The 10,373-nt window shown below is 42.2% G+C and overlaps 1 pseudogene; it reads right to left on the minus strand.

Annotated features, from left to right (window-relative positions):
• Positions 1-3,785: 3,785 nt before the first annotated feature.
• Positions 3,786-6,298, minus strand: LOC112255259 (annotated as a pseudogene).
• Between the last annotated feature and the right edge of the window lie 4,075 nt (positions 6,299-10,373).

A 10,373-nucleotide genomic window follows, 5' to 3' on the forward strand; every position in this document is an offset into this window, starting at 1 on the left:
TTCATGGCTGTGTTCTTAGGCAAAATTGTGAGAGAGCCTACTCCCTTGGCTGAGAAGCAACTTCACACATGAATGGTCTCAAGATGCTTTACTGTTGGCATGACACAGGACTGATAGTATCGCTCACCTTGTCTTCTCCGGACAAGCTTTTTTCTGGATGCCCCAAACAATTGGAAAGGGGATTCATTAGAGAAAATGACTTTACCCCAGTCCTCAGCAGTCCAATCCCTGTACCTTTTGCAGAATATCAGTCTGTCCCTCATGTTTTTTTGCTACCCTTCTTGACACCAGGCCATCCTCCAAAAGTCTTCACCTCACTGTGCGTGCCCCGATCCCGCAGCTGAATGAACTTTAGGAGACGGTCCTGGCGGTCCTGGCGATTCAGTTCATTTGAATTGCAAAGAGGGACTTTGCAATTAATTGCAATTCATCTGATCACTCTTCATAACATTCTGGAGTATATGCAAATTGCCATCGTACAAACTGAGGCAGCAGACTTTGTGAAAGTTAATATTTGTGTCATTCTCAAAACTTTTGGCCACGACTGTATATACTCTACCATTCTAATATCCATGTTTTTATCCATGTTTTTGAAAGAAAAGCACATTTTTTGTCCATTTAAAATAACATCAAATTGATCAGAAATACAGTGTAGACATTGTTAATGTTGTAAATGACTATTGTAGCTGGAAACGGCTGATTTTGAACGGAATATCTACATAGGCTTACAGAGGCCCATTATCAGCAGCCATCACTCGTGTTCCAATGGCACGTTGTGTTAGCTAATCCAAGTTCATCATTTTAAAAGGCTAATTGATCATTATAAAACCCTTTTGCAATTATGTTAGCACAGCTGAAAACTTTTGTTCTGATTAAAGAAGCAATAAAACTGGCGTTCTTTAGACTAGTTGAGTATCTGGAGCATCAGCATTTGTGGGTTCAATTACAATTCTGCAGGTACTATTTAATGAAGCTGCCAATTTGTTAAAAATAAACTTAAATATCACATTTACAATAGTATTCAGACCCTTTACTCAGTACTTTGTTGAAGCACCTGGCAGCAATTACAGCCTCAAGTCCTCTTGGGTATGACACTACAAGCTTGACACACCTGTATTTGGGGAGATTCTACCATTCTTCTCTGCAGATCCTCTCAAGCTCTGTCAGGTTGGATGGGGAGCGTCGCTGTCCTGCTATTTTCAGGTCTCCCCAGAGATGTTCAATCGGGTTCAAGTCTGGGCTCTGGCTGGGCCACTCAAGGACATTCAGAGACTTGTACTGAAGCCACTCATGCATTGTCTTGGCTGTGTGCTGGTTGTCCTGTTGGAAGGTGAACCCTTGCCCCAGTCTGAGGTTCTGAGCACTCTGGATCAGGTTTTCATCAAGGATCTCTCTGTACTTTGCTCTGTTCATCTTTCCCTCAATCCTGACTAGTCTCCCATTCCCTGCAAAACATCCCCACAGCATGATGATGCCATCACCATGCTTCACCATAGGGACGGTGCAAGATTTCTTCCAGATGTGAAGCTTGGCATTCAGGCCAAAGAGTTCAATTGTGGTTTAATCAGACCAGAGAATCTTGTTTCTCTGGATCTGAGAGTTCTTTCAGTGCCTTTTGGAAAACTCCAAGCGGGCTGTCATGTGCCTTTTACTGAGGAGTGGCTTCCGTCTGGCCACTCTACCAATAAGGCCAGATTGGTTGATTGATGCAGAGATGGTTGTCCTTCTGGAAGGTTCTCCCATCTCCACAGAGGAACTCTGGAGCTTTGTTAGAGTGACCATTTGGTTCTTGGTCACCTCCCTGACCAAGGCCATTCTCCCCCGATTGCTCAGTTTGGCTGGGCGGCCAGCTCTAGGAAGAGTCTTGGTGGTTACAAACTTCTTCATTTAAGAATGATGGAGTCCACTGTGTTCTTGCGGACCTTCAATGCTGCAGAAATGTTTTGGCACCCTTCCCCAGATCTGTGCCTCGACACCATCCTGTCTCGGAGCTCTACGGACAATTCCTTCGACCTCATGGCCTGGTTTTTGCTCTGACATGCACTGTCAACTGTGGGACCTTATATATATATATATATATATACAGGTGTGTCTTTCCAAATCATGTCCAATCAATTAAATGTACCACAGGTGGACTCCAATCAAGTTGTAGAAACATCAAGGATGATCAATGGAAACAGGATGCACCTGAGCTCAATTTCAAGTCTCATAGAAAAGGGTCTGAATACTTATGTAAATAAAGTATCTGTTTTTCATTTTTAATAAATTAGGAAAAATCTAAAAACCTGTTTTCGCTTTGTCATTATGGGGTATTGTGTGTAGCTAGATGAGAGAAACAATTCATTTAATACATTTTTGAATAAGGCTGTAACGTAACAAAATGTGGAAAAAGTCAAGGGTTCTGAATACTTTCCGAATGTACTGTACATTTGTCACATTTATGTTGGGAGTATATTGTGCTTTGCGTTACTTACCACTGATTAAGAAATGAATACGTTTTTTTTATATGTTTTTCCTCATAAGTCTAAAACCCAATTATTAAAATGTTAACTGAATCCAGTTTGTAAACTTGTTTAAATAGATGGAACAAAATCTATTTTCGTATCTATGATAACATTTTGAGGAGTATCATACTTGGGTAGAATGTATTAAACACATGAACCTTTTGGGGTAAATTTCACTCAACAAATACCCCAACAGATGATGTAATGTACAGTTTAAAAAATACAAATGTATTTACATTTTTCAAAAGTGCATAAACAAATCTTTGGTAGGTGCTTTAAATTATAGAGTACATACCAATCAAACATGCTCAGAAGCAACTCAATCCTACATCCCACTCAACATTATCCAGCTAATGTACAGACAGTAGCTGACATACATGCATACTCTAGATATGAGTAAAATTATTATTAGGGTTGCCAAACCTGTAAACAGTGTTGAAGACATGGAATTTGAAATGCCAGTATAATTTGTTTATATATTACATACGGTATGTCTTGAGGGAAATACACTACCGGTCAAAAGTTTTAGAACACCTACTCAATCAAGGGTTTTCTTTATTTTCCCTATTTCCTACATTGTAGAATAATAAACGTTTGACTGGTACTGTCTATGTATTCCACTATCTCATGGCCTGTCATATGTTTTTGTTTAACAAACTTAGCTAATGTATTTACGTCCTTCTCAAATCTAAATAAACAGTATACACTCTTCGTAATGTTGAATGGCAGCGTATGCAGGTGACCAACGTGTTGGTGGTGGGAGACTATCTCGGCCTCTCCCAGTGGGAACAGGGTCCAAAGACTGTGCAGTTAATATGGACCATTCGCCCAAAGGCCATTCCCAGATCTGCTAGCTCAGCAGCCTCAGATCAGGGGACATGAATCGACTCCATTCAGTGGGGCCTCTCTCCAGCATGGCCTGGAGGTAGCTCTGTACTCTCTCTACTACAGTATGTGTGGGACGCAAAGAGAGAAATCAGCCTGCTGCAATCGCCCATTTGACTTACATACCTTCCTAAACTGTACAACTGTATGGGACTTATAATTATATCAATAAAGATTCATTTGACCTCCTTATATCACTGGATAAACACAGTATTCATGCAGTAGTTACTCTAGAATGCTGAAGCATTATCTTAAGAAGTGCTATACTTGGGAGGTCAGGTTCAGGTTGGTGGTGACTGACCCATGAGTGTGAGGATAGGGTTGTCATCCTTTGGCAAGGTCTGAGATCTGTCGCTCGAGCCCGTCTTCACTGTCCTGAGGCAGAGTTGGTCCTCCCTACGTGATCAGAGCCTCCTTCACCTGCACAAGCACCTGCTTCCCCAGCCCGAGCAACACCCCCTGCAGGTCAAAGCCCCTGAGCGCACCAGAGAGACTGGTGTCAAACATCCATTCTGCAGGATAAGGATTAAAGGAACTCTCACATTTGATTGTACTTACCATATTACTTGTTTTTTAAAAATGTTTTTGGGGGGTTCCGTTAACTATGGGCTATTTCTTGAGCCTGCAGAATCTGGGGTTTGTTGCATATGTTTACACAGCAGCAGTTAGGCTTTTTTGTCAACTTCCCTGTTTGGTCAAACATTACCCGTGCCCAGAGACAGCCAGTAAATCCCCCCCATCTCTTACCTCCAACAGGGCAGTGATGGTCTGCTTGAGTTTACCTACAAACCCCTATGAAGAAAAAACAGCGTCCCCACGCTGTGTGCTATTCAACAGCAGAACTGATGCCTCAAGAACTAGCGGGCTCAGTCTCTGTTCCAGCGCCTCCAAGCGGGCTCTGTCCATCAGAACTGTCTGTGGAGGGAGAAGAGAAATTTGAACATGAGCTACTAAAACTATTTTTTACCGTTTATGTGGGGTTTCACCCCCACATAAATTATTGTAGGGTAATCTCAGTCTATTGTCATTTCCTTCCTGGATTAGATTCGCCACTAAACTGCATGAACTGTCAATATGCTTATTGTGCCACTATGAAAACAGAACCAAGCAGGGTCCTGTTGTTTGATTACCTCAGGGTAGGTCTGGTTGTTGGGTTCCCAGCTCAGCAGATGCAGGTAAGCCCTGTCCAGAACAGATGTAGGAATGACTGGCCTGGGAGTCCCAGGATCAAGGTCTGACTGGGCACTGACCGATGCCTCCACTTGTGCTGCCACCTGAAGTCAAACGTTGGTATTGTCCATGAACTCTAGTTAGAAAGGTTTATTAAATTACTTCAAAACCAGCAAAATAAACAACAAAAAAACACATGGATCCACTTCCTTCTGGATTTTAGGAGCATGTCAGAATTGACAGGACTGAAATGTTTTTAAGTGTAGATTTACTCCAAGCACCTTGTCTCACTCACCTGGCTTCTTCAACAGGTTCTCGTGGAACGTGGCTTGCTCGTACTGGACAGCTTATTGCATAAGATGAGGCCTGAGGCTCTGAACAGTAAAGTTGACCATGTTTGTTGTCATCAGGCCAAGGACTCGGAAGATCTCACTGTTAGTCAGGAAAGGAAAGTATTTCTTAGCATCAAACCAAAAGTAGGCCCAGGTCCATTTCTGGACGTAATGGACCATAGCCTGGGTAATTATGATTAGAGCAGTGGAGGCTGTTGAGGGTAGACTGGCTCATAATAATGGCTGGAATGGAGTCAATGGAATGGCATCCAACCATGGGTTTGATGCATTTGATACCATTCCACCTATTCCGCTACAGCCATTACCACGAGCCAGTCCTCCCCAATTAAGATGCCACCAACCTCCTGTGGATGAGAGGAATATTCTGGGAAGAAACTTCTGAGTTGAACTATTTTGAGATTTAGTCTTTCACAAGGTAACTTGGTTACATTTCAATATCTGATATGATACATATCAACTTTTTTTAACCATAAAATGAGTTCATTGAGTCTGTCCCTCACCTGAGGAGCTCCACTGGGTCCGATAAGTCCTGATCTCTGGGTCTCGTTTAGGGGCACACAGGGAGGCCATGGTATTGATGATGTAGCCTGACAGTCTTTGCAGGACCAGGGCCCCATGATCTGCCTGCTGCTGGATCAAATCCAGGTCCAGAACCTCCTCCACTTGAGCCCTCAGACCGCACATGGCCTGGCAGGAGCAGGGACAGCACGGTCTGACCACACAGGGGACAACCACACAGTGGGTCACTTAAATGAACATCTAGTTGTTGCTACTTTTTCACTGTCAATGCTGAGAAACTGAGGAGGAGGGTGTAATATTCTTATGTGTAAACATTCTGAATTGTAATTGGTTGCATTTTACCGCCGTATCATACTGTGCTATGATTGGTTAAGATCACCCAAATGGTTAGGTCATGGTCAGTTTGATCCTGGTTGGCGATACGTGAACATGCCAGTTATAGCTAGCTAATAAAGAGCTACGTTAAGAAATATCCTGTTGTACTGCATTTTATTATTTTGTACAAAGCGTGCAAAACAAGACAGAGGGTACATGACCATACATGACCATAGCTTACAGTTTTCACTTCTTGTAGCAGAATGACTACATGGGTATAGTCTGGAGGGCTGCATGAAAGCTGCTCACGAAGACAGTTCACCGTGCTTTCTGGGACTATGTCAGTCACTCTCCCTTCCAAGCTAAAAGGAAATGAAAAAAAATCTGTGACTTCAAAGTGACTGAAATATTTATTTAGACAGGAATTGTGTGTTTCATAGCTTGACTTCTTTACCGGTCTTTGGGTGGGCTGGTCTGTCTAAAGACGAAGTCTCTGTTTATCACTATCTCATGTGCAAGGTTGAGATTGGAAACACAATTCTCCAAATCCATCAGCCTAGTGGTTAAAGTGTTGGGCCAGTAACTGAAAGGTAGCTGGATTGAATCTCCAAGCTGACAAAGTAAAAATGTGTTGTTCTACCCCTGAACAATGGAGTTAACCCACTGTTCCCCCGTAGGCCGTCATTGTAAATTAGAATCTGTTCTTAACTGACTTGCCTAGTTAAATAAAGGTTCAATTAAATATATATATATCAGAGTGATGGTTTGGGAGGGCTCCCTGGAGCATGGACACACAGAGAGAGAACTAAACATAGTGCATTTTGAATACCAACAAAATTACATAATATGAATCTATAGGCTACCAATGATAGGAAAATGGTGAGTGTATACCTGTTGGGGAGACAAGGCACATCACAGCATGTTGCCTCCCCCATCCATGATTGGGTTTGCATTCTGCATGACTAGACCAATAAAAATAAAGTCATTATAGTCTCATACTCTCACTTTTGTCTGGAATGCATATTCACCATCAACAAAATGGGGTATAATGTCATACTGCATTTTGGTTAGTTTATTAAACTATTTCGAGAACCAAACTCACTTACCAGCACTTTTGTTGAGTCTTCAGATAACGTTAGTAAATCAGAGTAAAGTTGCAAATTATACACACACACGATAAAATGCAACAGTATAGCACATGAATGTATCAGGGATGTGCATTTACTTTATTTATTTAACAAGGAAGGGCTCATTGAGATTTGAAATCTCTTTTTCAAGAGCATCCAGGCCAAGATAAGCAGCACCAAGTCATTACACAATTACAGACAGACAACATGAAAAACTACAAGTAACCTAGTAAAACCATAGAATTCACAAGAGTATAACAGAATCATAAAACAGCAAATTAAAAACATTAACAGGTCAGGGAATCAGCCTCACAATCCTTCATCAGTGATTTAAAAACACCAATCAGGACAAGTTCTTCCAGGAGTATTCTGTAAGGCGTTCCAAGGCGATGGCGCAGAGTACATAAAAGCCCTTTGTACAACGTATCATCAGCGCAACAACGTTTCAAATCGGACCAAACCATTGCAAGTGCGGGAGACTTTATTCATAAAGGTTATATATGTAGTAATCATACGCTGTGCACATATATTTGAAATAATTAACAAAATTGCCCAAACGTTTTATGTTCTGGTTTCAAGCTTAATGTTTGACACATACTGATGGTTTGCTCCAGGGTTGAATGAAAACAGAGGGGCGTGTGTGTGCAGTGATGCCAATTTAGCAATTTTGTTGCTAGATTTAGCAACTTTTAGCACATAGCAACAAATTTAGCTACTTTAAATTTTAAAAAATGGAACTTTTAGCAACTAAGATAAGACACTTGATAAGTGACTCAAATGCTAAAATGCACGCATTTTCCCTCTAAATGACACAAAAACGATTTTCTCAGTCACACTCATTCACAACACACGTGCCTGGCTGCAAAAGTGCATTGTCAGTGACGTCAGCCGCAGGCGCCCAGGCAGCAGCAGCAAATTGCAAATCATTGTTGACTGACTGCAGCAGCAGCATGGGTTCGACGAGCCAAACCCAATGAATATAGTTGGTAACGAATGTTTGATCTTGAACAGAACTTACAACATCAATCAACATGTCACAATCAAAATTGTACAGCCAGAAGTACAGAAAAGAGTGGGAGTCTGTACCTGAACAAATGTCAAATCATATTTTTTGCAGAGCCAGCCAGTCAATTTGAGTAAGATTATTGTGAATTCTACGTAAGGACACAGTTTTACGTTATCACGCAATGACACCACACTGTCATTTAGAAACCTTTAGCAACAAATCAACTTGCTTCCAGCAACTTACCTTGAAAATTAGTTGGCAACACTGTGCTCTTCCAGTTCAGCCTCGAGACTGCGAGCCGACAGCAATTTCTTTACAATTAAGAATGGTACAAAAGTTCACCTTTATGTATAATATTATCAGTGAATAAGCAAAGCGGAAATGTTCTTAAGTCAATTTTTTTATTTGTTAAAGTACACCAGACAGGTGTGAAACCTGGTTTGAATGTCTATGGTGTGATCGTAACCATGGCAAGTAAACTCAGCAAAAAAATAAACATCCTCGCACTGTCAACTGCATTTATTTTCAGCAAACTTAACATGTGTAAGGATTTGTATGAACATAAGATTCAACAACTGAGACATAAACTGAACAAGTTCCACAGACATGTGACTGCCAGAAATTGAATAATGTGTCCTTGAACAAAGGGAGGGGGGTCAAAATGAAAAGTAACAGTCAGTATCTGGTGTGGCCACCAGCTGCATTAAGTACTGCAGTGCATCTCCTCATGGACTGCACCAGACTTGCCAGTTCTTGCTTTGAGATGTTACCCCACTCCACCAAGGCACCTGCAAGTTCCCTGACATTTCTGGAGGGGGGGAACAGCCCTCACCCTCCGATCCAACAGGTCACAGACGTGCTCAATGGGATTGAGATCCAGGGCTCTTCGCTAGCCATGGCAGAACACTGCGATTGCTGTCTTGCAGGAAATCACGCACAGAACGAGCTGTGTTGCTGGTGGCATTGTCATGCTGGAGGGTCATGTCAGGATGAGCCTGCAAGAAGGGTACCACATGACGGAGGAGGATGTCTTCCCTGTAACGCACTGCGTTGAGATAGCCTGCAATGACAAGCTCAGTCAGATGATGATTCGACAACGCCCCACACCATGACGGACCCTCCACCTCCAGATCGATCCCGCTCCAGAGTACAGGCCTCGGTGTAACGCTCATTCCTTCTACGATAAACGTGAATCGGACCATCACCCCTGTTGAGACAAAACCCCAACTTGTCAGTGAAGAGCACTTTTTGCCAGTCCTATCTGGCACAGCGACGGTGGTTTGTGCCCATAGGCGACATTGTTGATGTCTGGTGAGGACCTGCCTTTCAACAGGCCTACAAGCCCTCAGTCCAGCCTCTCAGCCTTTTGCAGACAGTCTGAGCACTGATGGAGGGATTGTGTATTCCTGGTGTAACTCGGGCAGTTGTTGTTGCCATCCTGTACCTGTCCCACAGGTGTGATGTTCGGATGTACCGATCCTGTGCAGGTGTTGTTACACGTGATTTGCCACTGCGAGGGCGATCAGCTGTCCGTCCTGTCTCCCTGTAGCGCTGTCTTCTTTGTCTCAGTATGGACATTGCAATTTCTTGCCCTGGCCACATCTGCAGTCCTCATGCATCCTTGCAGCATGCCTAAGGCACATTCACGCAGATGAGCAGGGACCCTGGGCATCTTTCTTTTGGTGTTTTTCCAGAGTCAGTAGAAAGGCCTCTTTTAAGTGTCCTAAGTTTTCATAACTGTGACCTTAATTGCCTACCGTCTGTAATCTGTTAGTGTCTTAACGACCGTTCCACAGGTGCATGTTCATTAATTATGGTTCTTTGAACAAGCATGGGAAACTGTGTTTAAACCCATTACAATGAAGATCTGTGAAGTTATTTGGATTTTTACAAAATATCTTTGAAAGACAGGGTCCTGAAAAAGTTTGAGTTTAGAAGTGACTGACATATGGCTAAGCCTAAAAGCAAAACCCCAGACCACACATCACTTTGAGTGATAGGAAAGGATTCACCAATCATAACACTAGGACTAAAATAATCCCAAATCACTGATCAATTCTTCCCGCGCACTGAATGGTGACGTTTGTCTGCCACATATCCTAACTATTCAATTGCATATATTATAATTGAAAGACTTGAAAGCAGCCACTATTAACATATTCAATACACCAACCTATTCAATATTCAAACCCACTGTACTTCAATTGTTGTACAATCACTACCCTTTAAGCACCACTAGAGGACAGGCTACATTTGTGACAATATAATTCAGATAAATATGTTACCATGTACTTACACTAATACATGTCCCATGTAATAATGATACAAGACAGCAGGAAGAAAGGAGGATCTTTCGGAGTTCTGGAGACAACTGCAATCCACCCAAAGGACTATGTGCGATCAGTGAAGCTATTGGTCTTGCTACTGTACCGACATGCCATAATATCAAACTCAAACAAATATAGATTTTAACACAAAAATAAAAACATACAAC

This window comes from Oncorhynchus tshawytscha, linkage group LG07 (genome assembly GCF_018296145.1).
Source record: "Oncorhynchus tshawytscha isolate Ot180627B linkage group LG07, Otsh_v2.0, whole genome shotgun sequence".
In the NCBI taxonomy this organism is placed as follows: Eukaryota; Metazoa; Chordata; class Actinopteri; order Salmoniformes; family Salmonidae; genus Oncorhynchus; species Oncorhynchus tshawytscha.